Source organism: Falco biarmicus, chromosome 14 (genome assembly GCF_023638135.1).
Source record: "Falco biarmicus isolate bFalBia1 chromosome 14, bFalBia1.pri, whole genome shotgun sequence".
NCBI lineage: Eukaryota > Metazoa > Chordata > Aves > Falconiformes > Falconidae > Falco > Falco biarmicus.
Genome location: NC_079301.1, coordinates 16,766,325 through 16,793,791, shown reverse-complemented (window position 1 = coordinate 16,793,791; position 27,467 = coordinate 16,766,325). Strand labels below are relative to the sequence as shown.

At 41.0% G+C, this 27,467-nt stretch overlaps 1 long non-coding RNA gene across 1 annotated transcript in view; it reads right to left on the bottom strand.

The window, feature by feature from the left end:
* Positions 1 to 27,082, bottom strand: part of LOC130158878 (uncharacterized) — a 270,739-nt gene extending 243,657 nt beyond the window's left edge. Inside the window, exon 1 of the long non-coding RNA XR_008825529.1 lies at positions 26,971 to 27,082. This is a non-coding gene — a long non-coding RNA (uncharacterized LOC130158878). The remainder of the gene's footprint in view (positions 1 to 26,970) is intronic.
* Positions 27,083 to 27,467: the final 385 nt, after the last annotated feature.

The window sequence follows — 27,467 nt, the reverse complement described above, 5'->3', positions numbered from 1 at the left end:
GACAAAGAAAATGAGAAGTTCAGGTAGTTCACTAAAGATAGTGCTCCATTTCATTTCTAACAAGTGCCAAAATCAGCATATCCCATCCCCATTTCTAATAAACTGTCCTGGTGGTGACACTGCTGGAGAGCACTGATCAAATCCACAGGATTTACATGGCCATGTGGTAAATCATTCTCTGTAATGGAATCCATTGTAAAAATATGTGTGCCTAATCACAAAATTCTGGCAATGTCTAGCAATCTCCTATAGGCAAAGGTAGTAATGAGAATTTTATTAACTGAAATCAGTAGTGTACACAACTGCAAGTTGTTACAGCTACAAAACCTATTGTATTGCAAGTGGGGACGATACAAGTTTATGTTATTTGAAGCCATGTAAGGGCCACAAATTATAGATGTAAACCAGGCATTTGCATGGTATCAACATATTGAACTCAGGGCTGCTCTTTAAAGTCCTTATTATAAAAAGACTTATTTATCTGCAAGTAACAAATCAATATAATGGCAAGCATAACGCTAACAATAGGTTTTGCAAAATTTACAGTATGCATGAGATGATAAAGTAATTGAAACACGCTTACTGCATTGTGGCTCTGACGTAAAAATTAGACAACAATAGTTGACTTTGTGAATGCAAAAATCTTCTATGGCCTGCCAGGTTTTACATATTTTTTCTTTAAGAAAACCAGTTAACTTGTTAGCCGGTTTCACCTCTAAGGAAAAAAAAGCTCTTGCTTCACAAAACTCCTACTCATAACTTGACACCATTTAGCAATTTCTGCTTATCAAAGCAGAATTAATTCACAAAGTGTGTGAATTACAATACTTGTTACCTGACCAGCAAACGTGCCTACATGTTCACTATTGAGGTCAGTGAAGGGACACTAACAGCGCCTATATTTTAATAGATTGTACAGAACAGATTCCAGTTCAGTTTCTTTAAGCCCTTGAGCATAATTACCTGACACATATGGAAATAAAAAATAAACCCAAAATAAAACAGTCCAGGTAAGGTGTTCTTAACTTTTCATAAGCGAGAAGACAGCTGGTTTTGATTGAAACTAGAATTATTTTAGGGTGGATAATATTATTCAATATGGAAGTCTTATTAGTTTTTGGATGCACAGATACCCACGACTGTCTTGTATACAGGTCGTGTTCAAGCGCATGGTTCTGATCTATGTTCTCTTGTCACCTACAAGTGGGTTATACCTGGTTTCACTTCTCCATTTAGCATAAACTCTGCAGCAGTGCCTGAAGCCGCCCTTTCCTGATATGTAAACTCAGCTATGGTTCTGACAAGTGCTAGATGGACCCCGCAGGTCTGTTTTGTCTCATGGCTGTTGACACAAACATGAACCACCAGCCATTACCACACTACAGAATTATAAATTCTCGATCTCTCTGAGCATATGAAAACCCTTCTCTGCTGATACATCTCCTCCTATCTCCTTAATAAATGTCTGATTCTGCATCATATTTTGATGAAGGATGTTATCTTTTGTATAACAATGGGATGAAAAAAGCATCCCTTTTAGCGAATGTCACTTGAGCGCGTTCCCCTTTATTTATATAGTTAATTCTTTTTCTGGTAAAACCAGTGCAAATGATCTAATACTCCTTTTGGTTACTTAAAATATTGTTTAAATGCAATATAAACTAATTAGCTGAGCGTAAACATCCCCTCACTGAGAAACTGCAGTTTCTCTGTAGTTTAATTTTTTTATAGATAACAGTTACATCAGTGAAAAACACTGTGAACTGAAAAGATTTTTATTAGTTGATATAGACAATTCTTATGCCCATAATATATTGTCTCTACAGATATAGATTAGCACCCACACATATTATCAGGCCAGACTGAAAGGGGGATGAGGAAAGAATGACCGATACAGGTACGTTGCCAGCTAGAAGACAACGCCAGCAGAAGGGGGATCCGGGTGCTCTCTTCCCAGATGAGGACTGAGGGAAGATCAGTCTGCTTCTTGTAGTACTGAGGCCTTTGACACAAATGAAAAAACACCATCAGCACACATTCTGGGAAAATTCCAGATAAAACCTCCCTACAGCACGGCAATGCTTAACACATACTTAGTTGAAACAACTGCCGCATCATGTCCCGGAGGCAACGGGAAGTCAGTGAACATAAAACAATTCTTTTGTACGCTGTATAGTTTTGCCATGGGCTTGAGGATCCATCTGCCTAGAAGGTGTTTGAAAAATGAAAGCTGTTATCTTGATTTTAATTGTTATGAATGTTTTTGATCAAACAGCAAGCCTTTATTCAACAAATGTGGTTATTATTCTGCAGCTCTGACCCACTACCGATTCTGTATTTTGAAAGAAATATAAAATAAATGTTTAAACCAAAGGAGATCCAAGTTTCTCTGCTTACTGCAAAACTCCTGATTTCAGATTCAAATGCATCATTTTGGCGTACCGGGCACAAACTACCCTTGCTTTAATGACAGCCTCAGCAGCAAAAGCACGAGAAGCATGCTTGAGTCTGGAGTGTTATAACTCAACAGCAAGCAATGTGCCTTGGGCCAGTACTGTCAGGAGAGGTCACGGGCTGGGAAGAATATTTTAAAAAAAATCAATCCTCTAGGCAAGTTCAAGAAGAGTGTAAGGGAAGTAATATAAAACCTTTAAAATCTCCTAGATCTATAATGTTTGCGTAGGGGAGTGAAAGGGCAGGAAGGTAGATTATTAGATACAGAAGAGAAGTTTTAATTGGTGTAGAAGTACCAAAATACTCAGTATGAAAAGTATCGAGGTCCTGGACCAAGGAGAAAGAAGCAAGCCAGGTGTCAGTTTTCAGAGCAAGTTTCTCACACAGTGAAAGGCAAGCAAGGCATCAGCTAACAATAAAGGACAGCCATGAAAACGGGCATTAGAGCAACACTAGCGATTTGATAGGAACTCAAAAGATGCCACAACCAGGCTCCACCATTTTGTGCCCTACTATTACTAGGCATAGCAATACTGTGATTCTCACGTCTTTCAGGAAGAGCTGTGCTCTCAGACACTGAGAAAGTATGAGCTGGTGCTTATACTTTCATTTCCCTTCCCTCAATGGAGCAAAGTTATGCTACACTTCCCCCCCCCCCCCTTTTTTTTTTTTTTTGGCACTCCCTTCTGTTGAGTTGTTTGATGTCTGAGGATCCCTGTATATGGAAAGATCCTCCCAAAGTCTTAACACTAATATCATTAATTTCAATCGTGCCCTGTATAGAACACATTCCTAGTCCTTGTGTTATGCATCTCCATCTGGGTATATTTCTCACTCTGTCTCAGGTAGTTGGTGACAAAGAGGCTGTCTTAGAACTAGTGCAAATGCCCAGATTAATATGGGGTTTTTATATATATATATATACACACACACACACACACACATAAAACCTTTGTGCAAAGTCTTTCTGAGACTTAAGACAAAAAAAATACTTGGGGAGCCTTTACTGGTCTTGCAATTCCTGCTAGCTACTCCACTTTATTTAAATGAAAGAACACCTACAGGGCAAATTAAACAGTTAGCAGAATTTACTCTGATAGTTAGGCCATCAGACACAAGAGAGTCAATAGTGAAAGGCTCCCCTCCATCTCTGATTCATCTTTCTTTTTTTTTAGCATTGACTGTAACTTGAATCAACGCACTATGTCAGGTCACCTGATGAGCATAAGTGTCTAAAACACACAGGTACAATGGAATAAGTCAAAAGCTAGAGAAAGTCTTAATACACTTCCACACGATTTCTGAGATATTTTTTACCTTCTTCACCCTTTTAACCCTGAACTGGGGTCACTAATTTGCACACTAAGTTCAGAAGCATGCAGCTCACCCTGACTACTTAATAAACCTCAGCAAAGCCCTACTGCTTTAGTGCTAGAAGATCTATACAGACTTCAAAGGATGTTTTTCTGAGCCTGTTTAATGACCATGAGCCCACAGTATTGAGCTGACCACAACAGCTCACCTGCAGTCCACCATCTTTCTTTAGGTTGTGTTTTACCCTCAGTCTTGAATTTGGAATCCCCACCACACTGAGGGAGGGGGTAGGAAAGAAAAGAGTTCCCCTTAAAATATAAAAGGCAAAGTGCCTTTAGTGTAGCACATGGTTAGCAAGTTTTTAAGACCCAGACACATCCTCTTCTTAAGCAGAGACATCCAGGACATGGAGCAACATGAGATTATGATCCTGTTCATCTACATTCTGTGCCAGCCCTAAATATAAAGCAAGGTTGCTCTGAATATTCCACCCATTTTTTACCATTATTCTTCTCTGCTCTTTCAGGAAAGGCTTTCAGTGTGTTGATTACGTTGCTGTGCTGAGTTTCTAGAAATATTTAATCTAAAGTGACAATTTGACTAAATACAGTAGCTGCCATTTTACATAGCAAGCAGGAGAGGTGAAAAAGTCAGTCTGCTGTTTCACTCTTTGTGAAATAGATAATACAGCTCAGAGAACAGGCATATAACGTTTTCTGTCCATCAGTCCACTGCTTTCATTTTACAGTTTTATCTGCTATCTAAAAGCTACTTGTTTACCCAGTCACTCTTATCTTCCTTCTGTGTGAAACTCCTTTGCAATAAATAAAATCCCTCGCGTTTGCCATGCCTCCAGATCATTTTGATTTCAAACACACTCAAGATTTCATTTTGATTGCCCTTCCAAAAATGATATTTCATATTATGCCATAGCATCAAAATGGACCAATATAGGATAGTATTCGTGGTCTGGATTTTTTCTCTTTCTTTTCTAAACAAAACTAAATATATGTATCTTAAAAATTTGCCAGGGTATTTTCACTGAAATAAGATGAACCAGTATTAATGGAACTGCAGAGGATGGTTTCAGAAGTAAATAGAAAGATGAGCATAAACTAAGTTGACTACCAATGACTTCCTATAAGAAAGAGAAACTATTGTAGTGATTAATCTACTAGCGAGACAGGCTTAGCAAGATTATTTTTGCTGTTCGTTGAATCTCATAAAATATTTAGATGATCTCAGAACTTCAGCTGACAAACACACTGATGGCAATAAGAGGAGTTTTAGTCTGATACAATGATGCTAGAAATAAAAAAAGAAGAATTTAATCTATTGATAGTGTTAGAAATTAGCTTCTTTGCATGAACCTAGGAATATAATTTAGCTTTTTCCATTCACATGCAAATGCACTATTCCAAGTGCACAAAAGATATCCCAAGGAAGAAATTAAAACATTATAGATTCTAATACTAGGGTTATTACATGCCAACCAAGTTTTGTGCTATGCTTTGTTTCAGGTTCTGTGTGATATGACAGCTGTTTCTATTCAGATGATATTTTAAAGGAAACATTTTCTATAATTTCAGCTGACTCACTCAAACTAGCAATACTCCATTTTAAAATACCATTGAGAAAATGCAAAGCGTTTCTTCACTGAAGACAGCACTTACTGTTCTAATCTAATGCAAATGTTAGTTAGAATCAACAAGCCTGCACAAATGCCAATATCACTTGTCCCCCTTAAGATGATTTCACACCTAACACAGCAACAGACACAATTTGCCAGAACACACATTAAAAAGCAGTTTTAAATGTATCACTGTGTATTATCTCTATGGTAAATAACACAGTAGGTCCCAGATGGCTGTTCCAAACAAAGAAAAAACACCAAAACAATCCTGAAATACAACAAGGTCTGTGATACAAATCCAAGTGGGACTAATAGTGCAATCCCTAATAGGGACACCACCCTGATGTGAATAAAAGTTTTATTCTAGTACATGAAAGCCAACAGGTTGTCAAGTTAACGCATTATTTTCTTCTGAAGACAGAAATATTAATTTAAGTAGTAAAACCACCTTTTCCAGCTACTCCTGGCCAAGTCCCACCCCATTTCACTAAGCAGAAGATAGATGTATGGACTGGTAAGATTGACGAATGGAAGACTGAAGCACGTGTAGAGGTCTCAGGGAAGGGCACACTGCCGAGATCACTTTGCCTTGTCAGAAGTTGCTCAAACCATATCCCCAACAGTTCAAACAGCCCTGTGCCTTTGAAAAATGAACAGCAGCAAAGCTTTTTGGGTAGGCAATACCAGAACAGTGTATGAAGCACTGAGGGATGAGCCATATGGTAATAAGAAAATGGCGGCCATTTAGGTGGCCATAGGAGAATCATTTGTTTTGTGGGCAGTGATCAAAACTAAAATGGAAAAAGCAGGAAGGTGGGGGAAAGCACCTGGTGCTGCCAACTGGAACAGCTGATGCCATAAAACAGGTTGGTGATTATGCAAATGTAATCCATCATAAATCTGTCCCAGCATATGGTGAACAGGAGAACGAAGAAGGCCAAAACACCAAGGCATACTTCCTACCAGAGGCTGCTGAAGGTATCCAAGAACTACAAGAAGCATGACCAGACTAAGACTGGTCAACATGAATGTGCCCTCAAGATGAGGATGATGAAGGCCAAAAAAAATCTCAGCAAGGTATTGATTTTTGAAAAAGAAAAAGGAGACAAAAATAGCACCAAAACCAAACTGAAGATCTAAATCCATGTTGAAACATGAGCCTGAGCACTGATGGGATTGTTTCCAGTGCCTTTACAGCCAGGATGACCACTCTTGATACACTGGGGGTTTCTCACCATTTGGACCTGCCTGAGACTCACAAAACAGAGTTGTGCAACACAAATACTGACATATTGGAGCCCTGGCACTTGCATTTAGCGAAGTTTCCGTACGCCTCTCATCTCAGCACTCCCTGAGCTTTTTATTTTAACGTGGCAGCTCCTTCTTGCTCTTTCATCCCTCCTGCCTACTTATGAGAATGCAACCCCAGCTGCTAACCCTCAGCCTGGCATTGTGCACTGCTCCAGTCTCTCTTTTGATAAAATCACACATAATTTATTCATCCTGAGGCTGAGGACAGGTGCTGCAGCAAAAGTGGCAAACACAGCTAGGTCACTGGCAGGGAAAGTGAGTCACCAGCACACCTGAGAAGACATGTCCTGGCTGGCCCCAGTGTTAGCTCTTGCTCCATTTAGCAGCACGGATGCTGTGTGTCACACTGTGAAATACTGACCACATCAATTAAACCAGCACTCCCCAGCACACCAGTGAGTAACTCATCAGCACTTACATAGCACTGAACAGAAGATACTCCTTGGGAAATCTTGCCTGGATGAAGTTTCGACATTGTTGGCTTCTACTTGTAATGTTTAGCTGATATACTATACATAAATGTGCTTCCTGAAAGAATCAGGGTTTGTATTCTCTCCTTTCTAAAATAAACAAAGGGCAGTATACTCAACGGGGTGGGGGGCGGCGGAAATCTACTGTAAATTTGACTTACATATCCCCCAACTTTCTGCATAGAGCAGATCATCATCAGCATGCACAGCAGATTACATCCTGCAGGAGACAAAGACAGTCCCAAAGCTGTGTCAAATCCATCCGTGGTTTTTCTAACTGATAAAAGAATGTTTGAGGCCGGAAGCCAGTTCGGGTTCATGTCACATCCCCCTCCCAGATGGCACTGAAATATTATGTTGATGCTGGAAGTAGCAACAACACTGTTCTCCTCAAAGACCTGTTGCCATCTGTTACCAAACCACATCAGAAGGGGCTGACAAAAGTCTTTTGTCCATCATCCTCTCATGTGCTGAGTGGAGAGATGGGAGGCAGCAAAGACACTCACATGCTGTCAACAATTTAAGCAATGAATTAATTGAAACTGGCAGAGAGAAATGGGCTGACAGGATTAAATTGGTCAGTATTTGGTCAATTCAAGTATATGCAGTTTATATAGAATTATTTGTAAGAACATGTCATTCAGCTTTAATTATCACCAAACAGGTGAGATGGATGGGGAAACAGAGGCAGAGAGGTAAAGCTACACACACAACGCAGGTGTCGTGGTTCTGTGCAGATCCTAAAGCAGAACCCAGGATGTCAGTTCTGCATCCCTTACTCCAGGCTGGGACACACAGATCCATTCTCAAGTGAGACCAACACACTAACACATTTCACAGGGCAACACAAATCCATCAAGAACTATCCTGCATGGAAAATGCAACTGTTTTATTCCATATTCTCATTATATCTTCTTCCAGATCAGTTGAATATTTTTGTCATATTTTCAGCTTTTATTCAAGCATAAAAGTTATAACTTGCCTCTAGTTTGAATGTATTTCTATGCTAGTATAAATATTTATCAGGCAAAAGATACAAAGTAGTAAGAACGAAAAGAGGTAGTATAGGATAAATCATTATATCAAAAAGCTTGCAAAAAAAATTGAGTATTAAAATACTCCAGACATCTGTTTGTCCTCTCTGAGAACAGAGTTCATTGATAGTCCTGCATTTATAACAGGCACAAATTAAATCTAGACACACAAAGGCAAGCTCTTCAAGTGCAGGGGAAGAAATGTTTATAACTTCAGATTATGGCTGGCCGAAAGCAGACACACTCACTAGACTTTCAGTCACACGGCACTGAAAACTGATTACCAGAGCCATTACCACACCAAACGGTGCCTATTAAATTGAAAGCAAAAGCCAAAATGTAAAATCTTTATCCCATCTTATTAAATGGCTATTAAATAATAGAAATGCACCAGCGAGTATTTCAGAATGACATTTACAAGCAATAAAGCACAGAAGACAAGGCAGACAATTTTCTCCCAAGTGCATTACTGTAACACAGAGACAGTTTTTAGAAAGGTGCCAAGGGGCAACAGCAGGTCACTCCAAGGATTGTGGGTTTGTGCTGTTTCTTATAGGTCTGCTTTATGCCATTACCCTTCATATATGTTGCTGCTCCAGACAAGAGCAATCGGTGCCCAGGCACAGGGAAGATCACCAATCTACAATCAGCAAGGCAAAAGGTCACCAACCAGACTGTATCTCTCATCACTAAAATGACATGGCACGGTGTCCGGAGGTGGACTGGGCATGCCAGCACTCTGTCCTGCCCTCCTGCAGCACACACAAAGAGCACAAAGTCCGGGGGATACCTAAGCACCCTGTAAAGGAGGGACACCCTAGGCGAGCTGTGCTGGGAAGCCCATCCCAGCATGATCCTGGCATCTTTTCCCACACACAGCTTTTCTGAGGTCAGCTCGTAACCCGGCTCACACAGCCCACACCAAGGCCACCTCCTCTGAGCCAGCTGCCCACCCCACCACCTGCACCTCCCATGGGAGAGAAGAGATGCGTCTGCCCTGTTAGACATAAGGACAGCTAGAAAAACAGAGCGGGGAAGCAGAGGAGGGCAAAAAGCCTTCTGCACCAAAACAAGCCCAGAAGCAGAAATAATCAAGGCAGGAAAACCAGCAGCTTCAGCAGCCAAAGTTTTCTTCCCAGCACCTGTGCTCTGTACAGAGCCGGCCGCAGTGGCAAAGCAGACCTCAGGAAGCCACTCAACACTATGTCTGAGAGGCACCACGCGTTGTCCCCCATCCATTCATCCCAGGTGAATCAAACATACTGAACACAGGGCAAATTGTCTGAGCTGGCAAAGACTCCTCTGAACAATAAAACACAAAAGCAGAAACTGTTCTAAACACCTTGGCTGTACCGCTGTGGCGTTGCCTGCCCCCGTGGGTGAGCCCTCAGCAATGTATTTCTGTGCTCTGCAGAGTGCCTGTCTGCTGAAGGGCTTTGTCATCCAGCTCGTAGTGAATGGCTTTTGTTAAAACAATGGGGTATTTTCTTTTGTATTGTTAGCCAAATTGATACAAAAGAATGTAAGAAACAACACAACAATACCAAAGCGAGAGGGGAAGCAAGCAGATGTGCCTCAGCACTACACAGGCGTCCAAGCCATTTGCAATTATTTTCATTTACACAATGTTTCCAGCTACAGCTGAAAGCAAGGAGAGCCGAAGCGTGTCATCACTTTGTAAGCTAAACCAAGGCTCTTTTTCCTTTGCCTCAGGTAGAAAGCCTCCCAGCTTTGTGTGATTTCTCTGGAATTGCTCCCTCAACTGACACCTCTCTAAAGACTGTATTTTCTAAGCGAGTAGTACGAGGAGTTTACTCAAGCATTCACACAGGGCTGAGTCGCTTTTTGGTTCATCTTGTCACAAACACTATTTGAACTAACCCTGACGACACAAGGGTTATCTGCAAAGGCTGGCATCTCCCTGTGCATTGTCTTCCACCCAACTTTATCCAGTGCTAAAAAGCATTTCAGAACGGTAGGCTCACCACCCCACAGATAACTGTCTGCAATAACACAATCCATTATTCTCACCGTTTTCTATTTCACATGTAGTTTCTGATTTCCTCCCCTTTCTCTCCAGCGCAGCAGCAGTGGTTGTACCACAGACACGCCAACACACCCACACTACTATTACAGTAGGCTGTTATCTCCACAGAGACACCAAGACCAACTGCCAAATGCATTTCTCTGTCTGTAACTCTTCTCCGACACACTGATCGGGCCCAGCCCTGTCCCAAAGCAGCTGTAGAAATTCACAAGACAGATGGTCATACAAGACTGATGGGGAAATATCCTGGACCACCTCAGACCACTGGTGCTGGGACTCCACCAAATAACACCTGGCTCTGAGAAATGCCAGCATCTGACACCCAACTGATACTGAACAGATGCACAGTTACAGTGCCATGGTGCCTTTCTTGGGAGAGTTTCTTCCGAGATACTTGGCTGATCTGTTTTCTTGACAGCTATGCAGCTCAGTTGCTTCATTTTTCTTATTGACCCCAATTCAACAACATTAAGCATGGCAGGGCAGAGCTTGAAGTTATGACACATGGCCTGTGCAAGCATGGCTGATGGTTTTAGCCCCATCAGCTCTGCCTTTGTTGCCGAGAGCAGCACAAGCTGGATGCAAGAGACAGGGCTACTGTTTAAACAATTTAGCAATTAACAAACCAAAAGACACTGTCAAATGTGTTCTGTATATAGATGTTTTCCACAGATTATTGTTGCTGTCTTGTCTTGGAAGAAATGTGTCACAAGATGAGCATTATTTGCTTTTTCACCATGGCGTAGCCATGATTTTGTATTTGTATGAACAAGCAATGCAAATACTTCATAAAAGCCTTTAATAGTGTAATTCAGCTAGCAGTGGCAACAGTAATCAGCTGCTTGCTTCAGACACTGAGCAATCTGAGAGCTTCCTCTGATTGCATCTCAATATTTTGCTAAAAGCAGAGATTTCTGTACATGGGTGGATTAAAATAACAAGTATGATTGAACAGGTGTGTACAGGGGATGTCTACAGTCACTATGAAGTATTCATACTGTGCAAGAGAAAACAAATGGGAAAGGTGAAGAAAAATGGGCATCTTCAAATTTTGTCCATATTAAATGAATATCAATTGTATCCACTTCAAATGAATTATAAGTTCTGCCACGGAGCAGATTTATGTACACTTTGAGATGGTACTGAATAATCTTCTCATTAACAAAAATAGCTCAAACACGACAGATTTAAAAGAAATTCTGATTTATGTGTCACCAACTAGATTTTGGAAGTTTAGAGAATTGCATATATATGCTGGCTCTAACAGAAGTGGATATTTCAAAAATCAAGTCAAAGTCAAGAATAGCATTTATTCATTCATATTTCTAAAAGGTGAAATGCCTCAACTGTGCAGTAAGTTGTTTCTCACTTAGTTATGCCTCCTCTGTATTTAGCAAGGCATAACCCTAAAGTGTTTTCACAAAATATCTCCTGTGTTTTCCTAACCTAATGCTTCACCAGTTCTGTGACACCCCTTAACTGTAATTATACTTTCTCTAGAATTGCACCCTAAATAGAAATTGAACTACTCATGCTGCAAATTGAAAGTCTTCTATGCGAAGCCACACAAATAACTTGCATTAGCATTAACCTCCTCCCAAAATTTGATAAGATCACTCCTGTTTCTCAGGAAGATGATACTAATTGCTGCTATTTTATCAAGTCCAGGCAAACACATGTAAGTGCTTGAACAACCTAGACATATTTCCCTTAACCCTTAGAATATATGGATGACCTCATGTGAAGACCCACTAACCATACAGGCATGGTCGGAGCTGCTGTCTGTATATGGGAGCTAACAAAACGACAGCAGGCAGCATAGCATTTCACCCCTTAAAATCAGGCTTTGTGGCACTATGCACTTAAACAACAAAAAAGCTCTTTTGGGATCGTATAGCAACTGAGGAAGAAGTGACACAAGAACACTGTCCCAGTTTTGTTAGATCAAGGTCCAAAGCACCCACAGACTTCTGCTGTGTAATCCTGCTACCTTGCTCCAGCCCTCTCTGACCCCCCAGCATGAGCTCCCCAGCTGCACATCAGGCAGTTTCCCAGGAAGGACTCAACCAACACCTGCCCCAGCCTCTCTGGTAGCTTGGCTGTTATTAAAGGACACAGTTAATTACCATTTAATCCTCACCATTTATCTCTTCCCTTCTGTAGTCTCCTGTACCCTCCCTTCCACTTCCCAACTAGCTTGCGTCACTGTAACTCGTTAGGCCACCCGTTGGGTTAGGCTCAGACCCTCCTCATCACCCCAGCCTTTGGGAGAGGCAAGTCGAGTTGACAAGACAAGGCCTGAAAGTACATCTACGATAGACATCAGTAATAATAAATTAGAGAAATACTGTATTCCTTTGTTCATCTAGAAAATATGACTGTGGAATGTTAATTTTTATTTTTTTTTTTTTCCTAAACACTGATATGACAGTAGATCTTACTGGTCAGATAAGTGACTTATTGCCATGGGTGTTAGGGCAGCAGGACACACTCAGACAGGACACTGGTACTTACATGCCCACCTGAATTTTCTACTATAAGATCTGATGCCCCATCCCACTGCCCCTCTAAGTCAGAGAATTCCTAATTCTTTACTTGCCAGGCTTAACATTGGAGTTCGTTATCTGCTATATGAAATCATCACTCAATGAAATCAAAAGCTTCAATTTCAGTAGTGCCATGTTTTAACGCATTATGTACAATATCCAGAGGAAAGCTCTTCTGCATTAAGAAAAACCAGCGTATATTCTAGAAGAACCAGTCCTACAAGAGAAAAGAACTAGGCTGCAGAAATAAGCACACAGTTTTCACCTCTAACGTTTACAATTTCATTACCGAAGACTTCAGAATATTTGCTTGGAGTAAATTCATTATTTCTATGAACCAGAAAGACTGGAATTAAATTATTTCAACAGAAAAATTGTATTAACATTTGTTCTTGAAATGCAGCATTATGATAACATGCTTTACACTGGGAACATTTCTACAAACACCTTTTTGTTCTCTTCCTGCTGAACAGACTATAAATATCGTCAGATAATTAGCAAGAGAGTCCAACTAATTAATTACTGCAGACCTAGTTATACATTGTTATATTTGTTAAAGGGACACGGTCGTGACAGCATTCACTGACCAAATTCACCATATGCATCTAGAGAAAGTGGTAGATTTACAACTGAGCCAACTTTAGCATGAAAAAGAAAATTCAAGGAGACAACGACATGGCCTTACACCAGGGACATGGTTTACTGCACAAGCGAGGAGCAGAGCTGTCCTTCCATGAAATGGCTGGAAATACAGTTCCTGGTCTAGGAAGGAGACACAGCAACCCCATAACTCTTGAATAGTTCTCAACCCCAGGGTAAGATAATTAGAGAGTAGAGATACCAATATAATCATATTAATTATATAAGTTCATGGTGTGCCCCTTAAAACCCAGCAACCCTTTTCCCAGCCTGTCCCGGGTGCAGAGCCAGGTCTCTCCTACTTTGTAAGGAACACAGCTCGCAGGGTCAGCAGAGGAAGGTGACTCCCGAAAACGCCCCGGGCAGGCAAGCCAGGAAGCCGGCAGCTGTGTTGGTTGAGGAAAGACAATTTATTTTGTGCTGCCTTGTGAGGGGGGTTTTGTTGTTTGAATTAATAAACAGGGCCCTGAGGAAGAGCGTGAAAGTGATCTGAGCATGTTGTTTAATCCTTACTGCCTATTCCCTAGCGGTCTATGCTAATCATGCCCAGCACCATCTGAAAACTGAAATACACAGCTGCCTAGCTGCCTTCATTATATCTATTAGCCAAAACATCCACCTGCAAAAAGAGAATATAAAAAGAAAAATCTCACATCTTAGCATTACTGCAGCTAAAACTAGAAAACAGAAGTATGCTGTACCGGTGCAGACATTTTTGGGTTAGATTTGTGCTCTTTAATTAAGCAAAACATTAAGAACAAGAACAAAAGACAGTAGAAACAAGTGCTTGTGGAAGTCAGCTCACGCTACCTTTCCTGCCAGTTGTAAAGCTGAATTTTAATAGCTCACCCTGCTATTCTCCTTGCTCCAGTTTCAAAATCGCGTTACAGACAAATACAGCATAAGGTTAGCATCTTCAAGAGTCCTTTGCAAGTTGTTTTTCTAGAAACAGCATATGTGAATCTGATTGTTATCTGAATCCTTGTGTTACTTTACATCAGCTGTGAAACTGCTTATGCTAACAGGGGACAACAGAACATTTCCCGGTGGATTTGTGAGCCTGAACTCCACATGCTGTCTATGGACATTTTGCACCTGGTCTCCTCTGTGAGACATTTCATGTAAAGTCATGAGAGCAACAAGAGAATCCTAAAAAAAATAATCTGCATAAATCCCTATGCAGCAGCACTAGGAAACTTTGCTCATTCAAGTAGTTTACTAACACCATTTGGAAAGAGAAAAATATCTGAAACACCCTCAACTGGGCTGAAGTATTCACATGCTCTGAGATGGGAAGTATGAGAAGAATAATTTTCACCTATAATTATGTTACATGACTTAAGATTTGAATGCAAACCCTGGGAAGATAACATATCTCATATTAAAGGAACTTACAGAGAGGGATCACTTTCAGATCTTCAGGTTGCATGCTTGAGAACAGCATGATGTTGTCAGCACCTTTTGGATGGTCTTTTTACTGGCTGTGGACAGCAACCCTACCTATCACCCACCACTGCAGTGCTACTATCCTGCAGCAGCACAAAGACTTGCCATCACGCACATCTGCTGTCCTAAGCCTCCTATAGGATGGTTCTCCATCTCAGCAAGATAATACGTACCATTAAGAAAAGATAGTTCAACTTGAACAGGCTGAAAAGAGACAGAGAACAGGGCAATAATCCAAAGAGACTAGGTACACACAGACAAAAACCACCCAGGTAGCAACAGCCATACGACTGGTGCTAAAAAACATTGAGGGGAAAAGGCGAGCATCTTTCCAGAAGCTCTCTGGGCTAAGTCACTCCGCAGCTAGTAGCAACTGAGATGAAACTTTAGTGAGGGACAGCTTGTTCTCACCTATGCAATTAAGGGCAGCTCCTGGCCTAAATGAAGTGGCCAAGGGCAGGTTGCTCCAAGGGCTGGAAAGCAGTCTCAGCCTCCCGGCTCCCTCCGGCCACCCCAGGGAATGTGAGTCAGCGACCCAATTTTTTCAGACCTCTCTCCACATCATTCCCTGTCCCACTTTGGCGTCCAGCCCTCCGGCTAGGGCAGGAAAACACAGGTTTGCCTGCTCTGCTGTGAAGCCTTGAGCCACTCTGAGAAACTCTACAGAGTGTTTGCACCTTGCATTGAAATTTCTGGGCTATTTACTCAGTTTGCAAGCGTATGAGCCAAATGCACGAGCAATGTGAGCCAGAGACTGTAGGACAGAGTAACACAGCTGTTAGCTGGGCTAGGGATGGCTTGCACCGGCCATTTAGACAATCCCAGGTCACCAACACACACTTAGAAAAACCTAGACCTTAGCAACAAAACTCACTGTCCAACCACTACCATGACACAAACAAGTAATCAAAAACACAGCACACAAAATGACAGATCCCAAGACCCAGCGTGACCCTGAGGAGGGGCCAGCGGGTCCCCAGACTCCCATTCCTGACCTGCATCTGGTCCTTACCCGTGCCCTGCATACCAGAGAGAAACCAGCCAGGCAAGCTAAAGGACAGAAATCACCAGCCATAGTTTGCCACCTCAATTCACCAAGCAATTTTTTTCCACAGTAAAATGTGTTTTAATACCAAAACAGCTTTCTGCCATATAATCCTAACACACCTTTCAGCCAAAGTAATGACAGACGTGTCTCAAAAATAAAGAACCATTATTATTGATCATAAAAATAGTAGTTTATAATTGGGCTATAGCACTTACTAGCCACATCTGATATGTATTGTATCATCTCATTTTTTTCTTTTTTATTAAATGAAATAATTTTCATTGCTCGTGGGTTTACAAAAGGATAACCAGGAATTGATTATTCAACACTTTCAGAGAGAATCCCTTCATTGATAAGAACATGGTCTTACAAAGAAGCACCAAAAATTTGCAACTAGTGAAATCAAAGTCTTTTACCTTTCTCTTTGCCCAGCTTTCAAGCAGACAATATTACAGCTTTTTTCTTATTTTGCATTCTATTGTAAATCTGTTTCTTGACAACCTGGTAAGATACAAAGTAATAGAGACATGACATGCAGTTAATGTTCATTAGCAATATATTTATACATATGTTGTTGTCTCAACTGAATTAACCTATGTGCAAAATAAAAAGACCAACTTCAAGTGGATTTAAATTATTCCATGCCATAGAGTATATGTGTTAAATAGCCTAATGCCATTTTCGAGAAAACCTATACTATACCCTTCTCCAGTGAACTGGTTGCAGTTTTTCTGCATTGTCTTCAATTTTTCTGAAAAAAAAAAAAAAAAAATAAATCTTAATTGCCATTGCAACCAGTTCACTGGAGAAGGGTATAGTATAGGTTTTCTCGAAAATGGCATTAGGCTATTTAACACATATACTCTATGGCATGGAATAATTTAAATCCACTTGAAGTTGGTCTTTTTATTTTGCACATAGGTTAATTCAGTTGAGACAACAACATATGTATAAATATATTGCTAATGAACATTAACTGCATGTCATGTCTCTATTACTTTGTATCTTACCAGGTTGTCAAGAAACAGATTTACAATAGAATGCAAAATATGAACATTTCTGGTGTCCAAACATGTCTAGGTTGTACATTAGCTGGCATTAGTACGAGACTGTTCGTGATTTGCATTTATGAAGCTCAGTTGGTAGCAACCAAGCCAATGCATGAATTCATATGCATCAAAAGCCCATTTTAGTATTTTTTGTGAGAAGCACCATTTCTTTACTGACCATTCCTTGGTTTTAATGAGTCCTACACTCCCCATAGAATGCACATCCTTAATTTCAGGGGGAAACACACTACATGATACATAATGTATCAACCAGAATACATCATTGTAAATTATCCTTAAACCAAATAGTACAACATTTTAGCTTCAGTCAGCAACAGCAAACAGGAAGAAGGTTCCCTAGCATCATACTCTGAGTGCTCAGTACTATGTGTCCGATGCCTGAAGGCTGCCTGGTCACAATGGGTCCTCAGACAAGTAAGCCCATTGCTGGATGTACCACATTTCTCTGTCACTGGGAAAATGCCACAGCTGGTTTGATTTTACTTTTTTTTTGCATTTGTTGTTTCGTTCCCATGAATGGTTTCTAGTTTGATTGCAATCCCACTCTTTGAAATAACTTATACTAATTAGAAAATGAACCCATTACCAGTCCTCAAACTACTATGATGACAATGTAGAGAAAGACATCAGATGACTTCATGATTTCATTCACCACCTTTTATCTTCTAGAAACTCAAGTAAAGTTTTGACCGACATCAGTAAGAAAGCATTTTTAACAAGGATTCTACTCCTTTTGTATCACAAAATTATCATTACAACAATGACATAAGTGCTTAAAAAAACATAACTGGGATGAGAAAGAAAGATACTTCTTGGATCAGGACCAAGCCTCTGGTCTAATCAATACTATTCAGTTTAATATTATTGCCACATAGAATAAAGTGTTCGTAAGGCAATAATTAGGTGTTAGTATTTGTTTTCATGAACGATTTGGGAACAGTACCATCATTATATCCTTTTTGAAATATCTAATGAAAGGAAATACAACACAACCACTTTTTTCTTTAGATTGTTAAATGTGCATGAAACATTTATTGGTTCTTGAGGCAAAATTAACGTGTACAGGGAAACACCAGTGGTCTGTTGTTACAAGGTTCTACTGAAAAGAGCAGAACTACATATGGGGTTTGTTCCAAAAATCTGAGAGACATGCTGTGTTGAAGTAAGATGCCTGCCTGGAGTAACACTGCATTTTATAATACAGAGCAGAAAGATGATTTGAAAGTTCTCCTCAACAACTGCATAAGCAGATGATCAAGTAGAACACTGGTCCAATGCTTCTTTTAGCAGGCCATGAACTCACAATGAAGAACTGAAAAGTAAGCTTGAGTATCGATTGCTGAACATGCATGTGAGATACTGGGAAATGCACTGCACAAACACAAGAAGAGTCCAACAGTGCTTAGAGAGCCAATTTATAAGCAAACTTTGCTGGCTCTCCATTTCTTCATTTCACATAATAAATCACTACTGTACATCTTAACATCTGTGTCCAGGATTCCTCAGAAAAGCACTAAGCAAACAAGCATGGCAAGGACAGATCTACCTGTACCAGTGAGAAAACATCTACAGATGCAGGTTCAGGTGTCAAAAATGAACAGCTGTATCACTTAAAATATCTTTTACCTACTTTTTTCAAGTCTTACAGGATTGCATCACTATGAACTATTTTCTGAGTCAATTCTTTCCCAAATACTTTCTCAATTTAAGGAAATGAGCTCAAGACAGCAGGTGGGTATAAAGAGAACAGTTCAGGGCAATATGACCCATAACAGGCTCTGCAAGAAAAGAAATCAAAGTGTTTCACATAACACATCACAGAAGTCTCTCTGAAAGTCTGATCTTCCCATATGCTAAAAAAACTCACTTCCCAAAGCCTACAGGACAGGAGTACACCAATAACTTTATGTGGAGTTCCTAGCATTTAAAGAGCTGCAGGAAGGGAAAAATAAATCCAGCTCTCCTAAACACAGTCTAAAAAAGAAAAATAGGGAAGAGAATGGCCATAACTCATGTCAAACCTCAACACAGTGAAGAAATAAATTCAAGCATCTGGTGTCAGGTGTGCCAAGTAAGTGAATCAAAAATGCAGCACAAGCTTTGCCCGAGACCTGGCCAGTAGCTTGGATGGGGCACAGAGCAGGTGGCCAGGCACTGGCCCAGAGAGTCCAAGCTTTGCTTCATCTTCCAGGGAAACAGGCATGGCTACCCCCACTTCAGTGATGGGGGAAGAAAGGGAGCACACTATAGCTGCTGGAAGCAGCTAGCTCTAGCACAGAAGAAATTGCAAGAAGAGAGAGTAAAGCAGCAGCACACCTCCCGGCATGCAGCTTCAGCCAGGTTCCTGCTAATGGTAAGAGAGTTCTGCAAGTTTTCCCTTATCCCACTGAACTGGGTTATTTGAAAAATGCTGCTCTTTAATCCTTCGCCCAGCTGAAAATAACTGCATTTGCTTTAACACAGCACAACAAAACATTAACAAAATGTTACTAATCACTAGAGAAAGCATCCTCCAAAATTAGCTCTACATAAACCAAAGGAAATTCTTGCTATGCATAAATGAGGCACGGCTCTGAAAAAAATCTCTGCTCCCTAAGCAAATAAAGCCTTTCTCTCTTTAAGGAACTGGTTTGTTTTTTCTTTCAGTTTTTCCTGAAAATCCCCTTCGCTGCAAATGAATGCCCGTGGTAACTATTTAAGAACAGCTCTGCAGTAAATCCTTGCTGCCACCCTTCAGTTTTTCATAACTTTGGAGTGCTGCAGCATTGCTGTGGCACATGCAGATACCTCTCACAGTTATGGGTCCCTCTGGAAACAACTGTGCCAAGCAAAGGAAGGGAAAAGGGAGCAGAATTTATTACATAAACACATTGCCTGCTTCTCTTCACTGACCTCCCCTCCAGTACGTGCTATTTTCCTCCGAAAGCTCTAGCCTCTGCAGCATACAAAGCCCAAACACAATAGGATCAGCACATCCTGCAACCAAAGAGATTGGATGGAGCAAGGTTACCCCAAATGTGGTTTCTAGTCAGAACCCCAGTGTGCCTGGCTCCCTGACATACTGCCCGAGTGACCCCAACTGCCAGGCATGAGAGAGGGGGGCTGGGACCCTTATCACCAACCTCGGTGGTCTCTCAGACCCTCAGCATCCCTCCAGCCCCATGCCCCAGTGAGAGGCTCCCACAGCAGCGTCGATCTCGTCCCTAGGCATAGGCTGGGAGGTCGGTGAGCCTGAAGGTTAAAAAGGACATCTGAGAAGAGAGAGGATGAGGAAGGTGGCTTGGGGAAAGCAAAGTGAAATTATTTAGGTCAGAAATTCAAGCTGTTGATTTCAGTGTTAACTTGAACCACGATTCATTAAAAAAAAAAAATAAGTCAGCTGATCTTTCCTGGCTACGCTCTCAAAACTTATTTTTCCAAAGATAGATCAGTTCTTGCCATCTAGTATCCATCAAGGCACTTCATTAATAACTAAATATTCCCTTTACACTCTTTGACCCATCTTTTAAACACTAATAGGGTATGCTATGTATACAGTAAGGCACTTCTGCAGCCTGACATATGGACTTGCAGTTTTTATATTTCATTAGACAGAAGAAAACTTGGGACTCTATCCGGGAGCTTTAAATGGAAACTGGAACCCAGTTCTCTTTCTCCAACACCTCCTGCTGTGAGGCCAAAAGCACGTTTTTCAATAGAAACCACAGAACAAGAAAGGGACATGAAGGAAGATGAAAAGTGACCTGGACCACTTTGGTGGGATGGAACGCTAGAGCTGGAAGATTTTTTCCACCTTTGCTCTAAGACAGATCTGGCGTTCACATACGTTTCAGACTTGCTCGATACACAGTACTTCTCAATGACAGTCATCTCCAGGAACCCGTGGATGAGATGTCCCATATCCCACCTGGATATTCTGAGCTAAACCACACGCAGAAACCACAACCTCTGCCGCATCTTCTTGCTGATAAAACAGAACTCTATAAAGTCCTCCTTAAGCTTTCTGTTTAGGGATTTTACATGTGGATTTGGTACAGACTCCCATAAACATTGTATAGTTGCCTTTTATTTCTCCTGGCTGGCTCACACCTGAAAACAGGTATTTAGCTTTCAGTTACTCAACATACCAAATCCCCCCCATTTTTGAGCTTACATCTGCTCCACAGCTTTTCTTGGCTGCAGGCCTGGGGACAAATGAGACATAAGAAGCTCGTAGGATTTTGCCCAGTGTGTTCTGTGTGTTTCCTTGTGACATCTCATCAACTGCTGCACACCTTTTATTGTTAAAAGCAGATGGTCAAACTGGAGAATGAAAAATCCCCCACTTAAAATTGCCTGAGAGTGTCCCTGAGCCTCTGGAACAACTGAAGTGAAATGGTATATCAGACCAGGGAAACCTCTAAATTCACCCACTGGCAACTGTTTACACAGACCTCTGCAAAAAGAGACCAGTAAAACTTCCCAGCTTTGTTCAAAGTCCCAGTGATGTTCCCAGGCCTGTTTTATCCTCCATTTTTTAAATATGCTGATAAGTTTTGCAGTTGTTCCACTTTCTTCTTGTCCTCATTGGGCTTCAAGAAGAAAACTGAATTTGTTTCACCTCAGGATGTGCAGAAACTGGGGGGACAGGGGGTGAAGGAAACCAGAGGACCAGTTGTATTTCACCTGTTTTGCCTCCCTACAGGTGGGCAGGTATTCTTCTACTCATTAATCTCCTGTCTCGACAGGGAAATTGGAGCCAAAGCCCTGAGGGAAACAGGCTTGAGGATTTTTCGTATTTTTTGGTGAGCTCGGGTAGAGGGAAAATAGACTTCTGTCCCTGTGCATTCAACCACAGTATTTAATACAAGTGCTCTGAAAGAATTTCAGAAGTAGATGCTAAAATCAATCTTCTCTCACAGGGCACCAACACAGGATTACTCACTGCCTGGCACAGACATGGATCTCTCTGGGATGGATGCCCTTCTCGCAAGAAGGCCCACCACAATCTATGATGACAGCCCCATCCTGTCAGCTGTTTATGAGTTACACTTTTTGATCCATATTTCCTCCCATTTCTGAGACCTGGGTTTCAGAACACAGCAGAGACTACAATGGGCATTCAAGGAGATATAAACAGGACTCCTCTCCCCACAGAATCCCTTCCCTTCCTCCCATGGCTTTGGGGCGAAGACAGAGAGATCACAGAGGAGTCCTGTTCCCTGCCAGCCGTAGGTGGGAGAAAAGAGAAGAGATAAGCTCAGAGAGTCCTTTAGGCTGTAGGAACAGTCCTACTCACAAGTTCAGCTCTCCATCTGCCAGACTGGCTACAGGAACAGCCAAATGGGCAAAGCAATTAATGTGTGATTGGGGTTTAATGTGGTATGTCTCTTCCACTTACATTTTGGCTGTGTAGAGACAGAAGCTAGGATCACTGTGAAATTATAAAGAACAGACCTTCAATATTAAAAAAAAGTCTTTTTCCAACCAGTGCTACAAATTGCAGTAGGTCAGGAGCTGTTGTTCATGCAAGTGCGCAGCTCCTACTATCAGTGCTGCTATTAGGCTGAAGGGAACAAATGTTACTTTTCTTTCAAAAAGATACAGGCCAAGGTCAAAGCTTATGTCATCACAAACGCAAAACATGAGAAGCCTACACATTGCTTTCAGCAAGAGTTCATTTCGCTGACATGCAGTTTTCTATTCATTTAGGACATTTCCATCTAAGATTAAAAGCCAGAGGGTACACTCTGTACTGACCTTCCTCCAACAATTAAAAAGAACACAAAATCTTCAGGCATCAGAGGGAAAAAATTGATGCCAATTTATTCTTAGATAACACAGCATCAATGAGCCCAATCGATATTGCACACAAGACAGTCAGCAGTTTAGGCATTTCTTTTTTGGGGGTATGCATACTAGCAAAAGAAAAAAAATTGCTATAAGGATCAAAGCATAGTACAGAAAAGCTGATAATTGACTACAGTTGCAGCTCAGTATTATATTTCTGAAAAGATACTACCAGAGCAATTTGCAGCATTCAACAAGACTCATTTTCTCCACTGATCTCTCAAACAAGTATTCTTCATATTTGGTTAGCTATTAATTGTACTGGGAACTTATTTATCCTGAAGGACAGCGAAGCCAGCACAAAAGGATTTTATTGAATATTTTCATCTAAATAAAAAGCATGGATCTGTTTGGAAGCAGAGCTACGCTGGCTGCATTACATTATTCTCAAAGCTAAGTTCAACCAATCAGTTTTCTAAGACTGCAAAAAATAAAAGGGACAGCAATTGGAAGTACATTTAAGACCCTATAAATCATGATATATAAGGCAAATGCACATGATTACCCTATATTAGAGACATTTTATTTTATTATCTTTCATTTTCAGTAGATTTGGATTTTTTTTCTTCTCAGAAACCGCAGTTGTGATTCATCACAATTTATGTGAGTATTCTGGCTGTTGCTTTGTGGCTGCCTGACCCAGCTGTATTCAGCTAGAGGGTCAGCCCATCCTTAGAACTTGGCTCTTTTTCTCTTTTATGCAGAGGATCCCCAATGTCAAGAAAATTCAGTGTCAGATCACAGAGGGAGCATCTGAAACAACTCTTCATTTGCGTCTCTGAGTGACCTTTTGCTGGAAGAGCTCTAGCTGGCCAAATTTCAAACGCTGGTTTGTTTGTTCTAAAAATGCTGGCCCTCCAGCAAATTTCTTTCTAACTAACTGAAAGTTATCATATCAGGCCTTAAGCTACGCTTCATTTCAAAAATAAAACTTTTAAGCAGAGGCCTTTCACTGCCAGCCAGATGTGGCAAACCCTTCTCATAACAGTTGCAGTAGCTATAATGAATGGCTCAAAATGACCCGTTGAAGGGATTGCAGGGGCAATCCTAGTTCCCACAACTGGAGACTGTCAGGGTGAGATCCCATGCAGAACACAGGCACTGCAAGTCAGGTACTCCAGTGTTAACCATTTGGACTCCTAGTTCCCAGGGCTGAAACTCAAGCTTAGAGTTAAGCCTCTAGGCAGGTGCTAATGCTACGCCGTGTTGTAAGTCTAAATGATGTCACAGAGTCTGGATTAAGAACAGGCACCTATAAAGAGTTTTTGAATGAAACGAGGTGTCTGAAAACATGCCTACCAGTACAGAAGATATTATCTGTCTCCAATACAACAGCAAATACCTCTACCTGCCAGTGATCTGTACTGTACATGTCCTAGCTCAACACCTGACGGCAATCCAGCCCTCTCAGAGACAGGACGTTATTTCACTGGACATACACAGACCGTTATTACTGTAAGTTCCTGTTCCTGACAGCCCAGACAGGACAAAAAGGAATGTTTTAACATTGGAGTAGCTACCTCATTCCCCCAGGAAACAAGAGCTGCTGCTTTGTGAAGTTAGATGAGTAACAGGGAAGTGCAATCCCCCAGAAATTCGATGTTGGAAGAACGTAATGAGTAGTGGCACAACTGGTGTACACGTGTTCCTGGTTGTGCACCTCTGACATTTAATAAGAATTCTGGTTGCATTACGTACACGTGCAAGAATAATCCGTTTTCAGTCACTGCTGAGGTATTAAATTAGGAAAAGTTACTAATTAAGAGACTTTGAAGCTGTCTGGTAGAATAAACTGATACTTTCTTTCTAAAAAGGTAATAAGGACACAAACAAAAGCAAGCTTTCACTGAAGAGCAGACCATGGCATATTAAGGAGCTAATTACTGAGCAACAAAAATTTATGACCTCCATAAAAAAAAACACCAAAACAAAAGAAACAACAGACACACACAACACCACCACCACAAGACAAATATTTGTAATTGCCTACTTGAGAAACAATTGAGAACTGGATTGGTAACATCAGACTCCCTCCACGTGTTTCAAGCAAACATTGATTGGAAATGTCAAAGAATCAAGACCTCATTAACAAGAATTTGCCCAGCATTGATCTAACCCTCTGTCCAGTCAGCAGAAGTGTAGGGTTGTGATTCTGCACTGGAGAAATACCAGGAATGGATGGTTAAAGCAAAAAAGCAAAACATATTAGGCAGAGAGATGGACACGTTTTTACCCTCAGGCAAACCAACTATGTATGGTTATTTCATTACTAAAAGTTTTATTATCCAAACAGGTTTGGTTTTGTGGGTTTTTTGTGGTATTTGTTGTTGGGTTTTTTGGGTTTGTTTGGTTTTGGTGTTTTTTTTTTTTAAGCTAGGAAGATGATTTATTAATCCTGTTACACTGTTCCCATCATAAACTGACAAGATATTGAGCCTCAGCCTGCTCCCACTCAGACAAGTCCCTGGAGTTGCGCTGGTATAAGACCAAGGTGAACATGAACAGAATCAGGCTCTCAAAATTACACCTGTCACGTACCTTCTTCCAGTAGGAACACTAAATATGGTACCTCACCAACAGGCAGGTAGTTTAGGAGTTTTAAAAGCACAGAGACAGTCTTAAAACACTTCAAATATAAAGAGCAGCTCATTCAAATCCACATAACTCTTGATATCACCTCATGCCAATGGAAAACATGACTATTTTTTTCTATAAAATTCTGAATAGCTGATGAAAATTGCAGAGTGCAATTGAAAAGAAATTTTCAATTCCCCAAAACACATGAATTTGCTGATATGAAAAAGAACCGAAGCATGGAGTTTCTCAGGTCTTGGTTTAGGCACAGCCTCAATACTAGATTTTGCAACCACATACCATGCCCTCTGCCTTCAGAAGTAATCTTTCTTGTTTTCTCCCTGACCTCTCCAGTCCATGTTCCTCAGCCGATGGGCTCAAGCCTCTCCAAACAGCCCCATTTGCTTCTCTTTAAGGGAGGCACCTGTACTGCCACTTGCTCGGACACTGCCCCTGTCGCAGCTTCCCTGCACATCTCCAGGCTCTGCCTTTCCCCACTGCAACACCTATCCCTCCCTGTCCCACCCCTTTTAGCACAATTCACAATTTTCATCCCAGACCATCTCTGAAAAGCCTGCACAGCCATGCTTCCTGCTAACCTTTTCTTACCCATACCTCTGCTCCAGAGTATCTTTTCTTCTAGGTTGTCTTCTCCATCTTGTAAAACTATTTGTTACACATTTTTTAGTGCACAGTGCATGCCTGAGCTGAAGCTGTTCAGCTATTCTTCTGAACTACCACCCAGGTACCCCTACCCCAAGCTCCCTGACATTCACAAACTGCAACTGCTAGAGGCAAAATCATCATTCACTGGGTTGCGTGTCAATTTTTAAAGTAATTTCAAAAAAAATTTGCCAGCCTCGTTTCTAATAAGCCTCCCCCATCTACTTTGAGAGACCACTTTATAGTCGTACGTTTCCTAATTTTATCCCTCATTCCATCCTGAACAGTTATTTCCTGCTTGATGCTCATACCCTTAAAATCATTCTCTGATTATGTCAAAGACCCTTCATTGTCACTTAGCTAAGTCATACATCTCAGATTATTCTTCCTTCCTGGTACAAACTGTATTCCCAAATGGCTTTGTTTCTTAGATTGTCACTGTCTAGGAAAGATTCCAACAGAAAGATTTTAATTGCAGGCCATGATAGCGCTGTCCACCCAAAGCCACCTGACACTACTCCTAGCAGTTAAAAATGAGACAAGTGAAAAGCCTGCTTTTTTGTCTTCAGACAGAGCAAAGCAGGTGTCTAGTTAACACTGTGCAACCTAAATTCATTACTTCCACAAAAAGTAAAGACAAAGATTCTTGCATTCTCTCTACCTGCTATTCTCTCAAATTCCTGCTCTTGTTTGTTGTCAAGCACTAACTGACTGCTGGTGTCTGTTGACCGTTTTCCTTTGATTGTCAGTGCCTCTGAAGTCAGAATGCTTATAAGACATTCAAACGTATTTTAATATGTCAACAAATTTACAGCAATAGATCAGAAAGCATGCAGGGAGCGAGCAGGTAAAACCGGCACCCTCACCCTTACAAACAGCAGTGGAGTCCCACCTTGCAGAAGATGCTCCAATGACAGAACCAAGAGTCCAGCCACTTGCACAGTAACTTGACAGCTTTGTCACAGGCTTCTTATGCAATCATAGACAAGTTCAAGAAAATTGTTGCAAATGGGTCTTCTAGTTCTAAACAAAAGATAACAGGGTGTTGTGAGTACAATTACATTGATGATTACCAGGTGCTCAAAAAACTGTTGCAGTGGGCCAATATAAAACCTGAAAATAACGATACAATGAGGGGTAATGCACAACATATTCATTTAGAAAATGTGACCTTCTGTTGTCAATCCTTCTTAAACTAGAAAGGGCAGATGTGGATTTTTCAATTTACAAGCCTGAAAATTGCAAATTGAAAAGAAGTCACTTCTGCCCTCTACTGTGAGATAGCTAAGCATGAGTGACAAGTAGACATGCTTTAAATATAACTTTAATTTCTTTTGAAAGCCATTTGCAAGAACTCCTGTTCTCTCCAATTCTTCTCTGTAGTGAATT